Raw genomic sequence first — 26,382 nt, 5'->3', positions numbered from 1 at the left:
CTCCCAGCCTCCTCTTCTCACATCATTGTGTGACTTCTTTTTTCTCCAAACGATTTAATGTTGAGTCGTTAAAAAATAGAATGTTAAACTGTAAAATTGATTATATATATATATATATATATATATATAACTTTTAACACCTCCCCCATTATTAATGTCTTGACTAACTATAATACAACATCAAAATCAGGAAATCGGCATTAATACAATCCATAGACCTTATTCAGATTTCACCAGTCATACATGCACTTGTTTGTGCATGTTAATGTGTGTATGTAGTTCTCTGCAGTTTGATTACATGTGTATCTCTGTGTAACTGTCAACAGCTATCAAGATGCTTAACTGTATCATCGCCACAAGATTCCTTTGTCTTGCCTCTTTATAGCCATATCTACCCCATCTCAATCCCATGCCTAACCCCTAGCAACCACTATTTTGTTCTCCATATCTATAATCATGTCACTTCATGAATATTACATAAGTGGATTCATGGATGAATCAAAAGGACGTATCCTTTTGAAACTGGCCTTTTGCACTTAGACTAATTTTTTTGAGGTTCATCCAAGTTGTTGTCTGCATTGACAGCTCTTTTTTTTCTTATTGTTGAGTAGTACTCCATGATTTTAATGTACCCACTGAAGGACCCTCTGGGTTGTTTCCAGTTCTTGGTCATTAGGGGAAAAAAAGCTGCTCTAAGCATTCATATACACACTTCTGCATACATTTAAAAAATTTTTTCTCTGTGATATTTGTCCTGGTCTTGTAGTAAGTCTATTTTTCATATTGAAGGTAACTGCCTTCTTAAAGGCAGTGAATGAATGACCCAGTTTCTTTGCACCTTCTCCAACATTTAGGGTTAACACTATTTAAAGAAAAATAGCTGTTCCGGTAGGTATGTTGTGATATCTCCTTTTTGGTTTTAATTTGCATTTTTCTAATGACTAACAATGATAGTTACAATGTTGATGATGATAATATTTTTCATAGCTCTTTCTTTGAGAACTGCTGGTAAACTCTGCCTTTCCTTCACCCTCAGATTTGGACCCTGAGATAATGTTGAGCATCTGTTCATATGCTTATTTTTCATCTGTATATTCTCTTTAGTTAAATATCTATGTGTACCTTTTGCTCATTACTTAATTTTTTTAAATTAATGCTGAGTTTTCAGAGTTCTTCATATATTCTAAACACAAGTCCTTTTTTTGTATGTGTCATTTGCAAATATTTTTCCAAGCTCACAATTTGTCTTTTCATCCTATTGAGTCTTTCACAGTACAAAATTTTAATTTTGATGAAGTCCAATATATCAAAATTTCCTTTTTAAAATTTTTTATTGATGTATAGTTGATTTACAATGTTGTGTTAATTTCTGCTGTACAGCAAAGTGACTCTTATACACATATATACATTCTTTTGTATATTCTTTTCCATTACGGTTTATCCCAGGATATTGAATACACTTCCCTGTGCTACACAGTAGGACCTTGTTTATTTTAGTGTGAAGTGTAAGAATTCTTTGCTTAATCCTAGGTCCTAAAAATCTTCTCTCATCGTTTTTTAGAAGTTTTATAGTTTTGTTTCATATTGAAGTTCATGATCCATTTTTGAGATAATTTTTGTATAAAATGTGAGTTTTAGGTTAGATTCATATTTTCCCTATAGATTTTTCCATTGCTTCAGCACCCTTTATTGAAAAACCTATTCCTTCTTCATTGAACTGCTTTTGCTCTTTGTCAAAAATTAATAGGGGGCTTCCCTGGTGGCGCAGTGGTTAAGAATCCGCCTGCCAATGCAGGGGACACGAGTTCATGCCCCGGTCTGGGAAGATCCCACATGCTGCAGAGCAACTAAGCCTGTGTGCCACAACTACTGAGGCTGCGCTCTAGAGCTGGTGAGCCACAACTACTGAGCCCACATTCCACAACTGCTGAAGCCTGTGTGCTTAGAGCCCGTGCTCCACAAGAGAAGCCACTGCAGTGAGAAGCCCACACACCACAACGAAGAGTAGCCCCGCTCGCTGCAACTAGAGAAAGCCCACGCGCGGCAACGAAGACCCAATGCAGCCAAAAATAAATAAAATAAATAAATTTAAAAAATTAATTGAACATATATGTGTGGATGATACATTTCTGGCTTCTCTGTTCTGTTCAATAGATGTCTCTATCCCTTTACCAGTGCCACACTGTCTTGATGATTGTAGTCTTAACATTAGGAAGACTGATCCCGTTCCCTTTATTCTTTTTCAAAATTGTTTTTGTTATGCCAGAATACATCACTTTTGAAGAAAATAGACATACTCTGCTGATACATAAAACTAACAACAGAAATGCTAAGATTAACAGTCATATGTACAGTAACAAGATATATCCCACTATCAGTTTAAAAAGTTGATCTATATAACCTAAGAAAGAAATTTTAAAAGACTATTATTCCATTTCTAAGAATTTTTTGTAAGGAAATAATCGGAAACTTTTACTAAGTTGTATGCCTAACAATTTAAATTACAGTAGTACTTCTAATAGCCCACATTTGAATCAAACACTAACAGATCAGTTACTCAAAGTATGGTCCACTTTCTAGTGTTAGTCTGCAAACTGGTTTTTAGTGAGTCCATGACATGGTAAGTTAAGGAATTGAGAGTAAGCATTAAACTTTCATAGCAATTTGACAAGATAATGTCATATTTATTGAACTTAATGATTAAAAAATAATAGAGGCTTGTATTTTATGCCTTTTTATTCTTTTTTTAGTCATTCATTTTTATAGACATTCATTTTAATTTGTCACAAAAGTAATAATGCATTACAGACTAGAAGTTTTAAAAAAATTATCCTTCACCACAGATAGTTTAAGAAGTAGTGATTGGACCAGTGCTTCCTAGCCTGTCTCATTTCACAGCACAGATGGAAAAAAAATTGATAATATTTATATGGGACACTGGAGTAAAATCAAGGGTATTTAATTGCTTTCTAACTGGGTTTGGGTGAAAATGTTATTACCTTTATACCATATATTTATAATAAGAAAAGCATAATTCAAAACAGGGAAGACATTAATTGTTGAACCAAATAAAATATTTTCCAATATTTTTTAAATGAGAAATTTGAACTTGTCTTCTTGGAGGTGATTCTTTGTATCAAGACATGAGAGTTGACTTTAAGGAATCGAACACATTTTCCTTTTATTCCCTCAACAAATGAAACTTTGAAACTTCTTGCTTTAAGAATGCTAATGGATTTTTAATCCAACGAGATTGTTTTCATATCAAGCATTTCAAAATATTGAGGCTGATCTAATTTCAGAATGAGCAGGCATTGTCAGAGCAGTTGTGCTGCAGTTCCCTGGACCCAACACTCAAAAGTCTCATCAAGAGCAAATGGACAGAATTTTCTGATATGTGGAAACAGAACTGGAGGATGATACCTGGAGCTGCCATTGCCAGGTTACCCCATCCGGCCTCCTTTCCCCTCCACCACATCTGGCCACACCTTGGTCTTTTCAGCATGTTCCTTGGCACCTGGAATACAAACGCTTTCAACAGCCCCACATGTCCTCGGTTACAACGGGCAGCAGTGGTGAACTCAGCAGCTGGCCTCTGAAAGCACCTCCTTGACCTTTTCAACATGTCATAATGCAGCAGCACGTACTTGGTACACTCATTCTGCTCCCAGCCTGCAGGGACCACGGACTGCCTTGTTAATCACTTCCCTGCCCTGAGGAGCACCAAACAGGGCTGCTCACAGTCAGAGGCAACTGAACCAAATTCTCCCCTGCTCTCTTGGGCCCTGCCCAGTTACTGAGAGGGCAGAAGAGATCATCATCTCCTGGATCATCATTTTGTGTCTCTGCACATCTGTTTGGAAGCTCTGCACCAGGCTATATGCTCTCACAGAAGAAAAAATCTCCACCTTGCTCACTGTAGTACCACAGTGTTCAGCACTGTTGTCAATCACTTAGTAGATGCTCAATAAAGACTTGTAGAATGAATGAATCACCATCAGTACATGACTGGTTAAATAAACATGATCTGTCCATACAATGAAATACTATGCAGCCTCTAAATTGAATGGAAATATTAACTCGTATATGTGGAATCTAGAAAAATGGTATAGATGATCTTATTTGCAAAGCAGAAATAGAGACACAGACATAGAGAACAAATGTATGGATACCAACGGGGGAAAGGGGGAGGGGATGAACTGGGAGATTGGGATTGACATATATACACTATTGATACCATGTACAGAATAGATAACGAATGAGAACCAACTGTATAGCTCAGGGAACTCTACTCAATGTTCTGTGGTGACCTAAATGGGAAGGAAATGCAAAAAAAGAGGGGATGTATGGATACATATAGCTGATTCACTTTGCTGTACAGTAGAAACTAACATAACATTGTAAAGCAACTATACTCCAAGGAAAATTAATTTAAAAAATAGATAAATAAATTGAAAGGAATGTGTCTTCCAGGAAACTGTCAATGAATAGCACTGGGTGCAGAAATGAAGATGCCAAATAGCATGCATGATATAACCCAATATACGTAAATTATATATGAGTTTTTTTATACATATGGAAATATTATGAAGACCATTAACATTTTAAATGTGGTCTTATTTTAATTTTTCAAATTCCTTCTGTTTTTTTTTTTTAATCTTTTTACAATCACTTATGTAGACACCACCTCACAGAGCATTAATGGTGAAGAGCTGTGGTCCCTGCAAGACAGAAAGTGAAGAGTCAATCCAAAGGCTAAGCTTTGTTCTCCTTCTTTTCAGTTGGTCACGTTATGTCTGAACTGAGCAAATACACAATGTAAGAGTCCGTATTTCCCACAGGTCTTCCACATTATCTCATTTGTGCCTCAGATAAAGTTATGACTCTTTGCTCCTTCTTCTTGCCCTAATAATAGTGCATTTTTCTAACCTTGTGCAGAAGTCCTTCCTCTCCAGTCCTTCTGGGAGGACCCATTAGGGAGTCTAATCAGTACGTATCTTTTTGGCATCACGGCTACTCTGTCTTCTCTATCAGGCATCATCATTTGTCCTGACTTTGTGGAGCTCCATGGAAATCTCTGGTGATAGGATAAACAATTGGGTTCCTTAGTAAGGCAGTTTATGAATTACGAATTATTAAATTCCATATTACCATATGGAATTTTTACTAAAATTGTTTTTATGGTTTTTACTTGAATGTTATTTTCTTAAGTCATAAGATTATGGGGAATAAGTCAGAAACAAGTTCAAATAGGGGAAATTGTGTGTTTCCCTTATAAGGGAAATTCTCTGTGCTTATGGCTAATAAGCACAGAGTGCTTATGCCTTGGTTAATAGGCACTCCTGCCCCACCTGACTCCCTGCTAATATTGGAATATTATGACCTAAATGGTCCCCTGCCTTCCATGCAAATAGACATCCAGCTGCCCACATCAAGAGGCTTCCTGACATGCCCAGATGTTACTTAAGTTTAAAACTCAAACCCCAAGTGTAGAATAAATAAAAGGTAGAAAGGTAAAATACACACCCAAGGACACATAGCCAGTGATGGAGTTTAGGCAACGCTTAACCTACTGTGTTATGTTTCCCACTTGTGACATTTTTGTAACCTTACCAAATGATGATAGGATATACAGTTTTAAACATGCAAGCAAACTTTTCAAAAACAATATTTCTGAAATAAAATGAGTCATCTCAATCACATTTTCAATAGGACAAAGATGAACATTTCTAACAATAATCTTTCTACAAAAGGAGAACACATACATTATTCAAATAACTCCCCACACCATTCCCCTGAAAAGGATTTACTGAAGATAAATAGTTGTCTTTATTTATTCTAGACTTTGCCTTTTAAAAAGTGTAGTAATTTTTTCTGAGTATAAAAGAAAATTGAGACAATTCAGAAAAGTATGAAAACATAAACAGTTCGCATAATCCCATCATGCAAAGCTAATGACCATGAACATTTTATAATGTATTTCTGTTAATTGATTCTCTGTACAATTTTAAATTTTAAATCATTAGCATTTCCTGTATCATTAAACATTTTCTAAACGTGATTGAAAGTGCAATTTTTCTATTGAGATTGTTATTTTTAAAATTATTTTCCAGAGAAGTATCTGTCTATCTGTTTCTTTGCAAATACTGTTTCTCAGATAGACTATGAATCTTATGGCTTTTTTGAATGTAGAATATATTAATATTCATGCAGTAAACTTAACGACCTGTCTTTCTGTGCTTTTTTTCAGAGAATGACCTTTCCCAGGCTTAAGTAAGGTAAATATTTACATAACTTTTCTCCTAGTCCTTTTAAGTGGTTGTGTTTTTCTTCCGTTTGTTACAGTTTCTTTCTAAATATGTAATTTTATTTTATAGTATGTTGTGACGTAAGGGTCTTACTTTTCTTTTCTAAATTGTTAATCAGCTTTCTCAGGGTTATTTCTTAAATAATCTAGTGTTTGCTTAATAATTAGAAATGCCAGTTTTACCATTTGCTATCTATTTACTTATATAAATATATATACATAAAAGCACCAACTCTAGGGTTCAGAGTACCAGACAAAGAAGATTCCTCCTCCTGCACATTAAAAAAAATTTTTTTTCTTTTTTCTTTTTTTTTTTTTTGCGGTACACGGGCCTCTCACTGTTGTGGCCTCTCCCGCTGCGGAGCACAGGCTCCAGACGCGCAGGCTCAGCGGCCATGGCTCACGGGCCCGCTCCACGGCATGTGGGATCTTCCCGGACCGGGGCACAAACCCGTGTCCCCTGCATTGGCAGGCGGACTCTCAACCGCTGCGCCACCAGGGAAGCCCAAATTTATTTTTTTGAAGTATAGTTGATTTACAATGCTGTATTCGTTTTGGCTGTACAGCAAAGTGATTCAGTTATATGTATATGCTTTTTCATATTCTTTTCCATTATGGTTTATTACAGGATATTGAATATAGTTCCCTGTGCTATAGAGTAGGACCTTGTTGTTTACCCATTTATATATAATAGTTTGCATCTGTTAATCCCAAACTATCAATCCATCCCTCGCCCACCCCTCCCTTCCCCTTGGCAACCACAAGTCTGTTCTCTATGTCTGTGAGTCTGTTTCTGTTTCGTGGATAAGTTCATTTATGTCGTGTTTTAGATTGCACATACAAGTGATATCATATGGTATTTATCTTTCTCTTTCTGACTTCACTTAGTATGATAATCTCTAGGTCTACCCATGTTGCTGCAAATGGCATTATTTCATTCTTTCTAATGGCTGAGTAGTATTCCATTATATATGTGTATATATATATAGATATAGATATATAGATATAGATATAGATATCACATTTTCTTCATCCATTCGCCTGTTGGGACAGATGAATGGATGGACATTTAGGTTGTTTCCATGTGTTTGGCTATTGTGAATAGTGCTGCTATGAACATAGGGGTGCATATATCTTTCAATTATAGTTTTGTCCAGATATATGCCCAGGAGCAGGATTGCTGGATCATCTGGTAACTCTATTTTTAGTTTAATGAGGAACCTGCATATTGTTTTCCACAGCAGCTGCACCAGTTTACATTCTTATCAACAGTGTAGGAGGGCTCCCTTTTCTTCATACCCTCTCAGCATTTGTAAATTTTTTAATGATGGCCATTCTCACTGGTGTGAGGTGGTACCTTGTAGTTTTGATTTGCATTTCTCTAATAATTAGCAAGGATGAGTATCTTCATGTGCCTCTTGGCCATCTGTATGTCTTCTTAGGAGAAATGTCTATTTAGGTCTTCTGCCCATTTTCTGATTTGGCTGTTTGTTTTTTTTTTGTTATTGAGTTGTATGAGCTGTTTGTATATTTTGAAAATTAAGCCCTTGTCAGTCACTTCATTTGCAAATATTTTCTCCCAGCCCGTAGATTGTCTTTTCGTTTCATTTATGGTTTCCTTTGCTGTTCTCCTGCACATTTTTCTTATCCTTGCTCCTCTCCCTTCCACCTCCCCAGTTCAGCATAGCAGAAGTGTGATCCAGTCTCCTCTACCGCCACCACTTTCCTCCCCATTCTGGGCTCCCCAGCCAAAAGTTACAACCTGAGAGAGGAAGAAAGTTTATTTAAAAATATTATTTGAAATTGTGATTTTTAAACTGCACAAAACTTTTAATTCTTAATTGAGACTATTTGTGTGAGAGTCCATAGGACATGTTATCGACAAATTAATGAAGAGAAAGGAAACTTTCTAAGATATCCTGTCAAGGGCAGAGAAATGTAGTCCCAACTGGCTTTAAAGGAAAGTAAGGAGAAAAAGTAGGTGATTTTTACTTTTACCTCTGCTAGCTCCTTATTTAACTCTGCTCTTCATCTTAATGGATATATAAATGTAAAAATAGATTATAGATGATAGAGAATCGCACATACAGTTTCTAGCCATCAGATGTGAGTGTGTGTGTATGCATGTTTGTGTTTGTTTGTGTGAGCATCATATTTCCCTTTGTAAAATCAAAATATATTTTTAGAAAATAGAAATAATGTTATTTATGAGATTGGGATCAATTTCTGCCTTTTAGGATAATGAATAAAATTGCCTTGGGCAGAACTTGCCTTTGTTCTACCAGGACCATATGGTATATATACCCTTTGGCAAGGTAATTATCTAGTTCTATAGCACATGGCATCAGCACTTCCATAATGGGCCATACAGCACTGGGAGAAAAACTAATATTTAGCAATGAAATGCGGAAGAAATCACATTATAATAAGAAATAAAAAGAAACTATAATCATTTTTGCTGTCTCAAGATGGAAAGGTCAGCATTACAAATGGTAGTTATATTAGTATGTACATTAAACCCACACTCATACACACATATAGTGGAAATACATGGATGTATATTCTAACTCAGTTGTTCTTAAACTTGATGCCCACTGCAGACATAGATCTGCCTCAGTGACGAAGCACCCCAACCGATGAGTTACGAATGTGCTATAGGAATCTCCATGATGTATAAAAAGCTAATTGAAATTAAAACATAATACAAAGAACCCAATAGATAAATGGACAAGGAATAAGAAAGTATAAATGGCCTTTAAACATATAAAAACATGCCCAAATACACTCAAAACAAGACATGCATGAATTAAAACTATACTAATGTATCACTTTTCACAGATCATATGAGCAAAAATCCAGAAGTTTGATAACAGACTATGTTGGTGAAGCTGTAGGAAATACTCACATATGTAGTTAATGAGGAGTATAAACTATTAAAACCCTATGAACAGATGGCGGAAGAGTAAGACGCGGAGATCACCTTCCTCCCCACAGATACACCAGAAGTACATCTACACGTGGAACAACTCCTACAGAACACCTACTGAATGCTGGCAGAAGACCTCAGACCTCCCAAAAGGCAAGAAACTCCCCACATACCTGGGTAGGGCAAAAGAAAAAAAATAGAGACAAAAGGATAGGGACGGGACCTGCACCAGTGGGAGGGAGCTGTGAAGGAGGAAAGGTTCCCACACACTAGAAGCCCCTTCACGGGCAGAGACTGAGGGTGGCAGAGGGGTGACGCTTCGGAGCCGCGGAGGAGAGCACAGCAACAGGGGTGCGGAGGGCAAAGCTGCGAGATTCCCGCACAGAGGATCGGTGCCGACTGGCACTCACCAGCCCGAGAGGCTTGTCTGCTCACCCGCCGGGGCAGGCGGGGCTGCGAGCTGAGGCTCGGGCTTCGGTTGGAGAGCAGGGAGAGGACTGGGGTTGGCGGTGTGAACATAGCCTGAAGGGGCTAGTGCACCACAGCTAGCCGGGAGGGAGTCCAGGGAAAAGTCTGGACCTGCCGAAGAGGCAAGAGACTTTTTCTTCCCTCTTTGTTTCCTGGTGCGCGAGGAGAGGGGATTAAGAGCGCTGCTTAAAGGAGCTCCAGAGACAGGCGTGAGCCGTGGCTAACAGCGTGGACCCCAGAGACGGGCATGAGACGCTAAGGCTGCTGCTACCGCCACCAAGAAGCCTGTGTGAGAGCACAGGTCACTATCCACACCTCCCTTCCGGGGAGCCTGTGCAGCCCGCCAATGTCAGGGTCCCGGGATCCAGGGACAACTTCCCCGGGAGAACGCACGGCATGCCTCAGGCAGGTGCAACGTCACACCGGTCTCTGCCGCCGCAGGCTCACCCCGCACTCCGTGCCCCGCCCTCGCCCTGGCCTGAATGAGCCAGAGCCCCCGAATCAGCTGCTCCTTTAACCCCATCCTGTCTGAGCAAAGAACAGACGCCCTCCGGCGACCTACACGCAGAGGCGGGGCCAAATCTAAAGCTGAACCCCGGGAGCTGTGCGAACAAAGAAAAGAAAGGGAAATCTCTCCCAGCAGCCTCAGGAGCAGCAGATCAGATTAAATCCCCACAATCAACGTGATGTACCCTGCATCTGTGGAATATGTGAATAGACAACGAATCATCCCAAATTGAGGAGGTGGACTTTGAGAGCAAGATTTATTACTTTTTCCCCTTTTCCTCTTTGTGTGAGTGTGTATGTGTATGCTTCTGTGTGAGATTTTTGTCTGTATAGCTTTGCTTCCACCATTTGTCCTTGGGTTGTATCCGTCCATTTTTGTTTGTTTACTTTTTTATAAAAATTTTTTTCTTAATAATTATTTTTTTATTTTAATAACTTTATTTTACCTTACTTTATTTTATTTTCTTTTATCTCCTTTCTTTCTTTCTTTCTTTCTTTCTTTCTTTCCTTCTTTCCTTCTTTCCTTTCTTCCTATTTTTTCTCCCATTTATTCTGAGCTGTGTGAATGAAAGTCTCTTGGTGCTACAGCCAGGAGTCAGTGCTGTGCCTCTGAGGTGGGAGAGCCAACTTCAGGACACTGGGCCACAAGAGACCTCCCAGCTCCATGTAACATCAAACGGTGAAAATCTCCCAGAGATCTCCATCTCAACACTCAGCTTCACACAACGACCAGCAAGCTACAGTGCTGAACACCCTATGCCAAACAACTAGCAAGACAGGAACACAACCCCACCCATTAGCAGAGAGGCTGCCTAAAATCATAATAAGTCCACAGACACCCTAAAACACACCACCAGACGTGGACCTGCCCACCAGAAAGACAAGATCCAGCCTCAACCACCAGAACACAGGCACTAGTCCCCTCCACCAGGAAGCCTACACAAGCCACTGAAACAACTTCAGCCACTGGGGACAGACACCAAAAACAATGGGAACTACGAACCTGCAGCCTGCAAAAAGGAGACCCCAAACACAGTAAGATAAGCAAAATGAGAAGACAGAAAAACACGCAGCAGGTGAAGGAGCAAGATAAAAACCCACCAGACCTAACAAATGAAGAGGAAATAGGCAGTCTACCAGAAAAAGAATTCAGAATAATGATAGTAAAGATGATCCAAAATCTTGGAAATAGAATAGAGAAAATGCAAGAAACATTTAACAAGGACCTAGAAGAACTAAAGATGAAACAAGCAGCGATGAACAACACAATAAATGAAACTAAACATACTCTAGAAGGGGTCAGTAGCAGAATAACAGAGGCAGAAGAACGGGTAAGTGACCTGGAAGATAAAAGAGTGGAAATAACTACTGCAGAGCAGAATAAAGAAAAAAGAATGAAAAGAACTGAGGACAGTCTCAGAGACCTCTGGGACAACATTAAACGCACCAACATTCGAATTATAGGGGTTCCAGAAGAAGAAGAGAAAAAGAAAGGGACTGAGAAAATATTTGAAGAGATTTTAGTTGAAAACTTCCCTAATATGGGAAAGGAAATAGTTATTCAAGTCCAGGAAGCACAGAGAGTCCCATACAGGATAAATCCAAGGAGAAATACGCCAAGACACATATTAATCAAACTGTCAAAAATTAAATACAAAGAAAACATATTAAAAGCAGCAAGGGAAAAACAACAAATAACACACAAGGGAAGCCGCATAAGGATAAGAGCTGATCTTTCAGCAGAAACTCTGCAAGCCAGAAGGGACTGACAGGACATATTTAAAGTGATGAAGGAGAGAAACCTACAACCAAGATTACTCTACCCAGCAAGGATCTCATTCAGATTTGATGGAGAAATTAAAACCTTTACAGACAAGCAAAAGCTGAGAGAGTTCAGCACCACCAAACCAGCTTTACAACAAATGCTAAAGGATCTTCTCTAGGCAAGAAACACAAGAGAAGGAAAAGGCCTACAATAACAAACCCAAAACAATTAAGGAAATTGGAATAGGAACATACATATTGATAATTACCTTAAATGTAAATGAATTAAATGCTCCCACCAAAAGACACAGACTGGCTGAATGGGTACAAAAACAAGACCCATATATATGCTGTCTACAAGAGACCCACTTCAGACCTAGAGACACATACAGACTGAAAGTGAGGGGATGGAAAAAGATATTCCATGCAAATGGAAACCAAGAGAAAGCTGGAGTATCAATTCTCATATCAGACAAAATAGACTTTAAAATAAAGACAATTACAAGAGACAAAGAAGGACACTACATAATGACCAAGGGTTCGATCCCAGAAGAAGATAAAACAATTGTAAATATTTATGCACCCAACGTAGGAGCACCTCAATACATAAGGCAAATAATAACAGCCATAAAAGGGGAAATCGACAGTAACACATTCAAATTAGGGGACTTTAATACCCCACTTGCACCATGGACAGATCATCCAAAATGAAAATAAATAAGGAAACACAAGCTTTAAATGATACATTAAACAAGATGGACTTAATTGATATTTATGGGACATTCCATCCAAAAACAACAGAATACACATTTTTCTCAAGTGCTCATGGAACATTCTCCAGGATAGATCATATCTTGGGTCACGAATCAAGCCTTAGTAAATTTAAGAAAATTGAAATTGTATCAAGTATCTTTTCCGACCACAACGCTATGAGACTAGATATCAATTACAGGAAAAAAACTGTAAAAAATACAAACACATGGAAGTTAAACAATACACTACTTAATAACGAAGTGATCACTGAAGAAATCAAAGAGGAAATCAAAAAATTCCTAGAAACAAATGACAATGGAGACACAACGACCCAAAACCTATGGGATGCAGCAAAAGCAGTTCTAAGAGGGAAGTTTATAGCAATACAGTCCTACCTTAAGAAACAGGAAACATCTCGAATAAACAACCTAACCTTGCACCTAAAGCAATTAGAGAAAGAGGAACAAAAAAACCCAAAATTTAGCAGAAGGAAAGAAATCATAAAGATCAGATCAGAAATAAATGAAAAAGAAATGAAGGAAACGATAGCAAAGTCAATAAAACTGAAAGCTGGTTCTTTGAGAAGATAAACAAAATTGATAAACCATTAGCCAGACTCATCAAGAAAAAAAGGGAGAAGACTCAAATCAGTAGAATTAGAAATGAAAAAGGAGAAGTAACAACTGACGCTGCAGAAATACAAAAGATCATTAGAGATTACTACAAGCAACTCTATGCCAATAAAATGGACAACCTGGAAGAAATGGACAAATTCTTAGAAAAAAAAAAAAAACCCTGCGAACATCAAACTTAAAATTGCATGTAACAGTTTTTAGTGTTATTTATAACGTCAAAATTTGAAACCAACCCAAATGTCTGTAAATAGTAAACTGATTAAGTAAAGTTGTGATATATCATGCAAAGGAATTTGAGGCTGCTGTAAAAAATAATGACGGGGCTTTCTATGTTCTGATATGAAAAAATATCCAAAGCACTGAAAAAATATATGTGTAACAAAGTATATAATATGACATGTTTTGTGTAAAATGGGAAAAATTAGGTGCAATATTCATTTGTGGTTTTATATACAGAAAAAATCTTTGGAAGTATATATATAAGAGTAATAATAGCTTATATTTATGGGAGATGCATGGGAACTTAAAGGAAGGGAATAGAAATGAGACATATCTTTTTAATAAACTTGTTAGTTTTTTAATCATGTTAGTGTATTACATCTACAAAGAAATTAAATTAAAAGAAAACATAATAAAGTGAAAGAGGAAAGGGAATGAAAGGACAAAGAAATGAAAAAGGAAAGAAAAATCAACCCATTTGCTTTTCCAAGTACAGATGTCAGGATAAAGCCAGATTACAGAAATGGTCTCTCCTAAGACCTAAGTGAACCAGAAATTGTAAAATCACAATAACCATTCACCAGAAGAAATAGGTAGGACCTAATACTGCTTGAGAAATTATTATTGAGGAAAAGTACCCAAGATTCTGTTTCAATATGATTCTGTTCCTAAATTTTCTTAGGAGTGGCACTTAAAAAAGAAAATTCTTCTATAAAATATTGAGAATTTATACCTGTATCCCTGTGTTTGAAGACACAGGGAGCTTGGGGTATAGTTCTGATCAATTTGGATCCCTGGCCAGTGGGCCATCACAACTGCAGAGCCAATTCTAGCCAATTCTAGAGCCACAGCTGGACAGAGAAGCAAGTTCCCAGTACCACCCAGATGCTGAGCATAGCATCCAGCCCCATCCAACCAGGAAGCCTGGCCAGAGATGCCCGGCAGCTGTGGAGCACATCCTACGGCCCGCAAGGGAAGGGAACAAGTCAGTAACTCCACTCAACTGCTGAGAAAGGCTGGAGGAGAAAAACTCAAATGCACAGAAACCAATGCAAGGATCACAAGGAGTCAAGCCGACCTGACACCACTAAAGGAAACTAACAAAGCTTCAATAACTGACCCTGAAGAAATGCAGATCTATGAACTGTTTGACAAAGAATTCAGAATAATCCTCTTAATGAAATTCAGTGAACTATAAAAAAACACAGATAGAAAAGAAAATGAAATTGTAACAGAGAAAAGAAACCTGACCCCATATTGGATGTATTCCTTTTAGCTGTAACCTTTGTGCTCTGTTGCCTGTGCTTAGTCATGCTGGCTCTGCACCTTTGTAAAATAATGTTGCCTATAGCCTGAAATATGCATGATTGCCCATTCTCAAGGCTCTGCTTCCCAGGCTTGACCTCTAAAGCTATATACAGAGAGATAAAAAGTTGCAGAACAGAGATTAACATTCATCTTGTTAGAGGTTTACAGGAACATTGTGACCAGTCTTACTTGGATAGCTACAAGAACAAAGGATTATCATATCCCCTCTGAGGTCTGGCAGGCACCAACAAGTCTGCAACAGCTAGCCACACCCCCTCCCCTTTCAGTATAAAAGAAGCCTGAATTCTAACTCTGGTAAGATGGTTCTTTGGGACACTAGTCTGCCATCTTCTCAGTCTGCTGGCTTTCCAAATAAAGTCTCTATTCCTTGCCCCAGTACCTTGTCTCTCTCGATTTGGTCTGTCATGCAGCAAGCAGTATGAGCTTGGACTTAGTAACAAAATCACTATCTCAAAAAGATATCTGCACCCCCATATTTCTTGCAGCATTATTCACAATAGTCAAGACATGGAAGTAAACTAAATGTCTATTAACAGATAATTGGATAAAGAAAATGTGGATGTATATTCAATGAAATATTATTTAACCACAAAAAGAGGAAAATCCTTCCATTTGGGACAGCATGGATGAAACTTGAGGGTGTTATGCTAAGTGAAATAAGTCAGACAGAGAAAGACATATTGTATGATCTCACTTATATGTAGAATCTAAAAAAAGCTGAACTTGAATGGTGGTTGGCAGGGGCTGGGGTTTGAGGCTAATGAGATGTTGGTCAAAGGGTACAAACTTCCAGTTATAAGATTAATAAGTTCTGGGAATCTAATGTATAGCATGGTGACTATAGTTAATAATACAGTATTGTATATGTGAATGTTGCTAACAGAGTAGATCTTAAATGATCTTAATTATGAAAAATGGGTAATTATATGAGGTGATAGATGTGTTAACTAATCTTATTGTGGTAATAATTTCACAATATATACATGCATCAAATATTCATGTTGTACACTTTAAACTTATACAATGTTATGTGTTAATTACATTTCAATAAAGCTGGAAAATTTGAAATCAAAGAATATGTAATAAAATAATAGAATAAGAGAAAATAGTGATTATAGAGCTATGGAAACATCTTAACAAAAACTATACTGTTGCATATTTAATAAATTAATTAAGAACAAGAAGAACAAAGACATACTAAAAATGACATTTATGGAAAAGTTTAGGGTAATCAAAATAAACACAGGAAGAAAAATACAAAGGAATTTAAAAGATGAGACGTTCATCAATATGAAAGAAACAGAATTGAAGCAAAATTGGTGTCGCTGAAATAGAGGCAGAAATAAATATGGTAGAGAAATGTACTCAGAGATATAAAAGAAGAAAATTCCCTAAAATGAAGAGAAAATTTAATCTGCTATTTGAAATGATGCATCATATTCCAAGAAATACTGATGCAGAGTAATCAATATTGTAGCATATCCTACTCACTGTATTGAAGTATAAAACTAAAGAAAAATACCTTCAAACATCTGAACAAACTAAGCAATATACTTTTAAAGTGTTTTTTAAAAGTTTGATCTCAGATTTTTATTTACTGAAAAACATTTACATAGGACATTCTGTGAGCTTTCCAGGCACTGTTCTAAGTGTTTTACAGCCATTATCACAGAGATATATGATAATACGATGCAACTGTGACTCTTTAACGGTGGAATTCATAGAGGAAAAAAACTGTTATTCCAAAATTTTTATCTAACAGAATCATAATTCACATATAAAGGGCTCTTGCCTTTATTCTAATAATAAAGGCATAATTCACATATAAAGGGCTCTTGCCCGAATTTTAAATAAGAGAATATGTGAAATGTAACAACCAGAGCCCTTCTTGAAATATTATGTTGTGGATGAAATCAGACTAATTAAGAGATGAATTAAAATGAAGTACTCAGACATTGAGAAACTTTGGGAAAAGAACTGGTGTTGAGCATTGAATCAATTGAACATACAACAAATATTAAACAACTGTAAGAATTATGTCTGCAGAAATTTAAAAAATCTTTAAAAATAATAGTGATAATAAAACTAATAAAAATGAGACAGGGGAAGGAAGGGTAGAGAGAATGTAAGAACCCTAAGCTCCTTACCTTTGATATCAAAAGTTAATTTTCAGAAAATTAAAAAAATAAAGGAAAAAATGATTATAACATTCTTATATTTTTCATAATCATTTCCTCCATCCTTTGGGTTGAAGAAGCATTGATCTGAGTGAAGTTCAGCATTTCCTTCACTTCAAATTCAGTTTCCTTATTTTTTCTATTAGGTTCAAATACATTTAAACTTTAAAATTGTATTAAAATTGTGCGTATAGAATGATCACAATATTATAAAAGTAATCCTACATAGAGAGCTGGAATATACATACTATGTAAATTTGTCATACTTCCTTTCCATCTTTTTGTTCGTCTGTTTGTTCATCTTTTTCTTTATATAAATGCACAGATGATATTTGTAATGATGTTGACCAAATGCTAATTCTAATTATTTTGTGGTGATGGGATTTGGAGACATTTCTACATCTTCTTTGTACTTTTTTGGATTTGTTTGAGTTTCCATAAAGAACTAATGTTCTGTCATTAAAATAATGAGGCCATTGTTTACAAGAAAAAGAAAGATACCATCTTGATACTGGCCAGAAGCCTTTCAAAACTGTGATCACATTGTAAAAGAAAATATAAAACTATGCAACAGATAGCATTCTTGCAAAGGAAGAGTCATTTTCTTGGTTTCTCTGAAAACCAAAATATATGTACCTAAAAATAACCACTTAGTCTGATGTTGTTTCTGTTTCTGAGATGGTAAATTAAGACCTTCTAACTCGTTCTGATGCTTCCCACACAACTGAGTTGAGGGATTTCCCTGTTTGCCTTTGAGCGGAATCATAAAAGTATAAATTTTTAAAAGAATTTAAGGGTCATGAAACCCCATTTTAGAGATGGGCAAAGTAAAGCTAAAGAGCTTTAGTGCTTAGTGATTTTTACAGAAAGATTCACCACTAAGAGATGAATGTTTCACCAAATGAAAATACTATATCATCTAAATATATAAAACTAATTGACCTTGTATTCTTTTAGGTTACCTTTAATTAAATCAAATCTTTAAAAGGCCATGAGACAAATTCATAGGAAAGAAACTACCCACTACAATGTCGACAGAATTAATTTTGGGATGCTGGCATAGGAGGTGATTTCTTTGGGTTTTTTGAAAATTTTTTATAATTACATTTATTATTTTGGAATATTAAAGGAAAAGATTATGGCTCAAGAGTTGGAAACTAGGAATTTTAATCATTAGCTTTAAGAGAGAAGTTTTTTGGGGTTTTTTTTGCCAGATAGCATAACAGGGCATCCTTCCTTTAGAAAGCCGGCAGAAACATGGAAAGTAGTTGGTAGAAAAGTAACTTTTCAAATTAAGGAAACTGGTCAGTGTACAAGGATCCTGTGAGCAGCCGCATGGACCAGCAGGAGAGGAAATGGATCATCTTGTTTGGGGACATCAACTCACGAGCCTGAGTCACGGCTGGAGGCCTCCCATGAAGTAGTGGAGCTGCTGTCACCAACTCACTTTTTTCCAGTATGAGCGGAGGAATATTCATCTGTTTCTGTGGCGATGGAGTCTTTCACAATATCCTCTGGCCAAAGAAATGTTAACCACAGCCATAATGATTTCAGACTCAAACTATTTCAGCAGCAGCAACAACAGTGAAAACACAGCAGCGGCCAATTCCCAAATAAACTCATGTGAATGCTTCGTGTTAGCTAATTATCAAGGGGATTTTTATGGGAAACCATAGCAAGAATGTTGCAGAGCTTCTTAGGATGCTGTTTTTCCTTGCTTGGATCTGAGGAAGAAATGGAATGCCAGGGCAGTAGAATTTATGCATCAGAGGAGAGTGGGGATAGAAATGCGAGGATTCTAAGAGGGTCTTAGTCTTTGGCCTTGACGGTCATTAATCCCATGACTCTTAGTGAGTCACCCACGTCCTTGCAAATGGGTTTTCTTGCCCTCCCACCTATTCACTTCCACCCCCCCCCAACTCATTAGAAACGGGATGATATGCTAGATAAATATTTCTCAAACTTTCTTCTGTGACTTTCATGGCAGATGACTTTTGCATGTGTGACACTCTCCCATGAGCATATCCATATTTTGACATAAAAGAAAATCTGATGGGAAATAAAGCAAATAATGCTTTGCTTATTTGCTTATTTTTTTTCTGTGCCTTAGAGCAAGGCACAGAAAAAAATAGACCACGGATTGTGTTGAATTCCCAGTGTATTAGCTAACATTCCACCTCTTCTGTACCACTAGAGAAAATATATTGGAATGCAAGTGACTGAGAATAGTGTTATCATAAAGATAAATTTGGTTCCACACTAATTTATATGCCAATAGATTAAGGCTAATTTTCTTTAGGTACAATGATTTTTTACAAATCAGTAAGAAAAAAACTAACAGTTTTTCTAAAAAAAGAGTATCTTATAAAAACAGAACTATACATGTCTGTAAAAACATTTAAAAGTCCTCAAGATAACTCACCACTTAAGAAATCAAAACTACTGGAAAAACAATTTGTTAATTTTTTAGTATTTAACAATAAATTCATTTGTCTAGAGCACGAGTAAACAGAAACTCCTGTGTAAAAATGTAATTGGCTCAGCCTTTGAAAAGATTTTGACAATGTACATCAAAATGTTTAATGCATGTTTCATTTGATTCATTGATTCCTTTCCTAAGAATTTATCATACAAATACACTTGCTGAATTGTTTTGAATTATATCGTACGTTTAGCAAGAACACAAGTAGCTGTTGGCTAATGAAAGAGGACTCAAAACTGGACATGGTAAATTTAGATTTAAGTTTCAGCTTATCTTACTAACTGTAGATACTTAAGCAAGTCACTTAAACTTCTTTGATTCTCAGTATCATTTTGTACTTTATAATAATATCTACCTTACAGGGTAATTACAAAGATTAGATAAAAATAAATAGACAAAATCTTTTTGGCAATTCCAAATTATCGATAATGTTATTACCAACACCACCTTAACTAAAATATCATGGTTGCAGTTGCATCCTACTTTATGAAAATAATCAAATACATATATCCTTTTAAAATAAGACAGAAAGGATTGTTATCTTTACCAAAAGAATTTGCTTTTGGGTTGGTCCATATAAATTGTGTTAATCATATGTTTCAGTAATACCCCATAATGAAACATCAGTTTAAATAGTATTTATGGAGTACACATCAACTGGAAAAAAAGAAGATACACCTAAATCTTAGTGAGATGGATTTCAAATATAATACAAAAACATGACTCCAAAAATAAAGTGCTTTTCTACCTGTTCCTGAACTGAAAAACATTAGTCTCATGTTGGAAAAATGCAATTAAAGTGAATGGCTTTATATTATAAAAAAATAATGGTGTCGAAATTTAGACATCAATAGTGGAGAGCTATGAAAAAAAGTAGCAGGAAGGAAGAGTCTACTGGGAGGCTGAGTCTGATCTGAAAATAAATTGTACTGAGAACACTGTTTCTCCAAGCATCTCAGTGTCCGAGACTAAATTAATACTGAAAGGGTATTTATGGATTTCTTTGAGAGTTTGTAAATGTTAAAACTGATTAGATCATCCAACAGGACACCTGGGCCACATTAACTGACTAAGTAGAAACTTAATATGGTTTCACCTAACAGATAGTTCCTTAGAATCAACTTTGAGGGTTGATTTCCCAAACTCTGTTCTGTGGAATGAATGCTGGGCTGGAGAACATTCTTTCCAGGAAATATTTCACGAGTACTATACACATACACATTCTCACAGTGCTCTGTGATAAAAAAGTGTTTGGGAAGCACAGCATATTGTAATTTCCCTCTTTGAGGGTTCCTGATGTTCATTGACTTAATAAACATTTTGAAATGGATTCTTGCTGTAAAGAAAAATGCCAAGGTATAACTTAGACATTTCCAGTCTTGCTGGAATCCAAAATTCTTCTGTGCTCAATACATCTGCCAAATTTCCAGAAAGCCATAAAATATGTGGGGTATTGGGAGGTACTCTTATGGTATTGTAAAATGCAACTGCATAAACAATATTTTTAAATGGACTGTATATTATGCTCAAAACCGGGGCTTTAAAATACATTTCTTCTAGCACTGAGGGTCATAAAAAACTTGTCCTCATGGATTCACTTTTTTTTTTAGCTTTTATCAGATAATGTAACATAGAAAATAAGAAACGTGTCCTATTTGTTGTCTGCTCTATGTCATGCACTCTTCTAGGCAATGGGGATATAGCATTGAACAAAATAGACAAAGCCTCTGCCCTCATGTATCCAAACTACAGGGAGTAAGTTACTATGGGTGCTTTAAAGGCTGCCGATTAAGAAGTTACATGACTAAAGATATTTTATTTGTGGGACCTTTCATGGGTGAAGCGACTTAGGAGTTTCCCAAGCACATGTCATTGCTTTTTGCTTGTCTTTTACCCATTTTCTTTCAGCAGTTTAAAAAATTTTGATAAAATATACATAAATTTAGCATCTTAACCATTTTTAAGTGTACATTTCAGTAGTAAACACATTCTCATGGTTGCAGAACTGATCTCCAGAACTCTTTTCCTCTTGCAAAACTGAACTTTGCCTATTTTGAGTCCATCGTATTTCCACGTACTCTATAAGAATGAAAAGAAATGGAATAGGTCTTGGGAAAATTTGTAAATATGTAAAAATATATGAAAATCAAAAGCCTTTCATATTATCTAATATGATAAATCGGATTTAAAATAATTATTTAAAAAAGGTCTCCTGCTTCTAACTTATTTCTCTATAGCATTTATTTTGCAACTCCCTATTCAGGTACATAGTTTACTGTGAAGCTTTTGTTAACTTAGCACAGGCCTACAACACAAGTGGTTCTGAAGGAGCTTGGGAATACATTCAGGATCATCTATCTCTAATTTACAGCCAACATTATGATTTAGAAGTGTGGTAAGATATCAGCTGCCACATCAGTAGTTCCAGTTTGCTGCTTTTAGAATTACAGCACCATAAATAAGAAACCGACAACGCTGATCGTATCTCTCTAACCAAGCGCTCAATGCAAACCACAGAATACTACTCAAAGTCATAGGAAAGCATATACTCTAGCTAAGGCTCCTCAATATATCCTACAAACTGAGCTAATTTCTATTTTTTTTTTTTACTGGAGTCAAATAAGTAGCTATCATACTTTTACAAAGGTCTTGAGAAATAATTGTGATTTACTCCATTATTATTTACCCTTATTCAAATTAATTTGCCTATTGTTTGAAAATTTTTTAATTTATTTCTCGGCAACCTCAACAGTTCGTATACTTTTCCAAACAGCTTGTGAGATAGCAATCAAATTCCAACATATAAAGATGAACAAAATTTGTGTATATGACAGGGAGAGTTAGTAAACTAGGTTGAAATTAAAATCTCATGTGTATCATTAATTTGCTGTATGAATTTACTCATAACCTGGACTAATATTCAGCAATTAATTACCAGTAAGGCTCTACTGGTTAGCTGCAGGTGGTACCCTTCCTGGGTGATTGTGCCACCCATTCTGATTGGTCTCTATGTTATTCTGGTTTTTTAATTACTTGAAATGTGATTAAATGTGATTCTGCTTATAATGTATAACTTCTCAATATCCCTGTTTTCATCTCTAAGTTAATTAGCTCAGTCGTTGGGAGTGAGTAATTATATGCCTGTTTGATTGTTTGCTCTCCTATAACAGAAACTCACAGGAAACTTATTTAGAGGTTTTTTACCATCCTCACCATAGAACCTACCCTCTATAGCTCTAAAGACATAGATGAAATAAAATTTAGCTACTTCCTTCAATACATGGGGACCCCTCTTTATATTACAGTGTTAAAAAACTTCAAAGTTCCTATTGTTTTATAATATTAAATTTGTTGGCATCTGTCCCTGAAATGGTTTATTTCAAGTTTCATTTCCAGCAATCCAAGCTTTCACTAGTTGTGGATGCCCCAGGATTTCACATGATAGAACTTCTTACTTCATCATATTTGAGTTACCCAAGTCAAATATTTCTCTTAGTGTGACAGGGTAGCCGCTTTTTGTCCTGTATGAAAGACCTTTCCCTGAATTTCTTTGTGTTACAAAATCATCTTCAAACAGACAACCACAGACATTTGCAATTTCAGGCGTTCAGAAAGCTTTATTCACATTTAAGCACTAGAAATCCATTACATTCCAACTCATTTCCAGTTCCCAGGCTTACTGAATTACTGACTCATGCTGACTCATAGATGGGTCTTATCCCTGGATGCTTCTTATTTATAACCTGAACCAAATTCTCAAGTAATTTCTTAAAAATTTTTTAAGAAAATAAAACACAAAGAGGAAAATCTACTATCTGCAGCTTTGATTGATATTTTGTGTTCTGTACCTCATTTTCCAGAAATATCTCAAGTCAGGCTTGAAAATGCCATAATATATATGTCAGATATAAAAGAAAACTCTCTCTGAACTATCATAATACCATTTTAAATTTATATAATAAAATAGTTCACATATATTAGTACATCTAAACCATATAACAGCCCTGTTTTACATATAGCATATACTTCTGCTATCATAAGGAAGGCCTAGCTCCAAGTTTCTGTTATTGGGCATCATTCCACAATTATGGCCTCTCTAACCAGTTTCTAATGTCAGATACTGCCTGACAAATGTGCCTATTTACCTCTATTTATGAGTTGAATTGACCCACATTCTGAAATTAACTATGACCCAAAGCAAAAAGCATGTAGGTACCACTTGCCTAACCAGGTGCATGGCTCAGTGTCAACAGTCACCCTGGTTGTAGATGTGGGGCAGGAACTACTATAAGAGCCCCCTCATTTCTAGCCCCTGCTACCCAAATCCTTACCTGGACCACTTTTTACCATCCTGCTAATTCCATTGCTTATTTAATTTGCCCTGCTGCCTAAATCACCAATTCGATCTCTGGCCCTTGGCAAAAAACAACAATGGATTAGTTTCTTAGGAAACTAAGAAAGTGAACAAGAATTTAAGGTTTATTTGGACCAGTCTCCAAAATCTCAGCTGAATCTCTCCTTTACTAACAGATTCAACGAAGGAGGAAGGTTTTCCATGTTGATATGTTCTTTGCGGTACTCTCAGAAGATTAAAAACTAAACTAGTTCATGGACTCACCAGGCGATTAAACTTTCAGTTTTAGACATTGCGTACCGTAAGCAGAAACGCAACATCCAGAGCTGTGGAAATATAGAATGAGTAATTTAGCAAGGAATTTTCTATTTTTTGTGGTGTTCACACGTTAGTCAACATGAACATTCAGGGAAGGCTGATGATCCAATGATCATTCCTCAGACCTCATATTTTTTGATGTCTCAGCAGTATTTGACACAGTTGATCACTATCATCAATCTCCTGGATTATTACAATAATCTTCTTACTGGTGTCACTGTTTCAAGTACACTAGTTGGTCTAATAAAATTGCACAGTAATTGTACAGAATCTTGCCAAGGGCTAGAGATTGAATTGATGACTAGGCAGCAGGGCAAATGAAACAGGCAATGGAATTAACAGGATGGGAGAAAGTGCCTCTTGTAAGGATATGAGTACTAGGAGCTGGGAACAAAGAGGCTGAATAATAATCTCTGCGCATCTGTAGCCAGGATGATTGCTCCCAATAAACAAATAAGTACCTCTTATCTACTCATTATTCTAAATCTTCAGGCACAGACCAATTAAAATGTAATACCAATTAATCAAATTGTTTATAAAGACAGAGACCACAAAAATTATTTGCCTGGAACCCCATACAACCTAAGGGTGGCCCTGACTGAAATCCTGCATCAGTCCATATAATAAGACATCTTTTAATAATGTATCTGCCCAGAGTTGACCTTTTGGCAGGTTCTATACCCCTGGTACCTGCCCTGATGACAGGCACACCACTATCTTGAGCTCTTTGCATTTGTTGCTTCTAAGCAACTCTTGCACTAGGTATCTACAGGTGTCATCCCTCACCTTCTTCAGATCTTCCTCAGATGTCATCTTCTCAGTGAAACCTTCCTCCCAACATCCTATTTACTAATGCAATTATTTCCATTCTCTTTATCACCATTCCTTACCTTTTTTCTTTCTACAGAGCCCTTATCGCTGCTTTATATATTTACTTGTTTGTTGTTTGTATCTCCCTACCAGCCTACAAGTAAGGATTTTTATCTGTTTATTCACTGATCTGTCCCCAGTTATTGAAGAATATATTTGCTGAGTGAATGATGGAATATTAAATAAATGCATGAATGAATGAATGAGGGCTGGACTTCTTCTTGAAGTTTCCCTTTAACTCCACAATCCTTCATAAATTTCTGTGTATGAAGCCCAATGTATATATTGATTTCTTTCTAAAAAGATATCAAATTACAATTAAGAACAAGTCAGCACTAGAGTTAAACATATTTTCAGCACAAATTTCACAAAAGGTGATTTTTTGGTCTTCCATTTTGTACAGAATCATTAATGTTCTACCCATCTTCTTAAAACTGAGGAAAGAAGAATTCAGTTTCAAAACTATTTGTCCATTGTTTTTTGTCTTAGCACAAAATATGACTTTTATTTTTTTTTTTATTTCTGGGACTTCTCTCTTTATTAGCCAACTTCCAGCTTTTCTCTTCTTCCAATTTTGGCCTATGTAGGCTGGTTTTCATTTAATATTTCACTCTAGTCCTGAAACCTGTTTCCTAACTCTTATTGTTCTACGGTTGCCCTATCTATAGAATCATTTTTCTATTGTGATAATTTCAGAATAATGCTTAATGGTATTTTATGTGAAAGATATTTCCGGGGAACATGTAGTGTTATGCAATGGAAGTACAACTTGATTAAACACTTTCTCAGTAAAGGGAAAAAACTATCAAAAATCATTTTATTTGATTCCATCATGTTTGTTTCAGAGGATAAAGTGGTTTTTGCCATTCCCATGACTATTTAAAAAAAATATTTCAGAGTGGTGGTAGTAAAAGGAATTATGTACTTCAAGTACAAAATTTGATCGTCTTTTTTCTCCCCTTGGCATGGTTGGAGATGGCATAAATCAGCTTTAAAAAACATTTTATGACATTTTAAATTTAAGACCAATGTAAACAACAAAATCTGATTTCACACTGGTTTGGGAACTCAGGCTTGCAAAGAGGGAAAAAAAACCTCTTCAGCAGTAAAGAACGTTTAATTTCTCTGCCTTTCCAGTAATACAGTTTAATAATAAAGGTGACTTTCTAATATAATGTCAGTTAGAAGAATTTAGACCTCTAAGCCTTTTAGGAGTGGTGGTCCTTTGCCCAGTTCCGGCCACACTGGTCTGCAATATAAGCAGTGGCATCAT

At 36.3% G+C, this 26,382-nt stretch overlaps 1 protein-coding gene across 2 annotated transcripts in view; it reads left to right on the top strand.

Moving 5' to 3' along the window:
* Positions 1-26,382, top strand: part of LOC307183458 (uncharacterized protein) — a 921,334-nt gene that overhangs the window by 652,427 nt on the left and 242,525 nt on the right. For both annotated transcript variants that reach the window (XR_013827469.1, XR_013827470.1), the window contains exon 8: positions 6,251-6,278. The gene's annotated coding sequence lies outside the window, so the exon portion shown is untranslated. The remainder of the gene's footprint in view (positions 1-6,250; positions 6,279-26,382) is intronic.

The sequence above is a fragment of the Stenella coeruleoalba genome (assembly GCF_951394435.1).
Source record: "Stenella coeruleoalba genome assembly, chromosome: 3".
In the NCBI taxonomy this organism is placed as follows: domain Eukaryota; kingdom Metazoa; phylum Chordata; class Mammalia; order Artiodactyla; family Delphinidae; genus Stenella; species Stenella coeruleoalba.
This window is presented reverse-complemented; position numbering and strand designations above follow the sequence as displayed.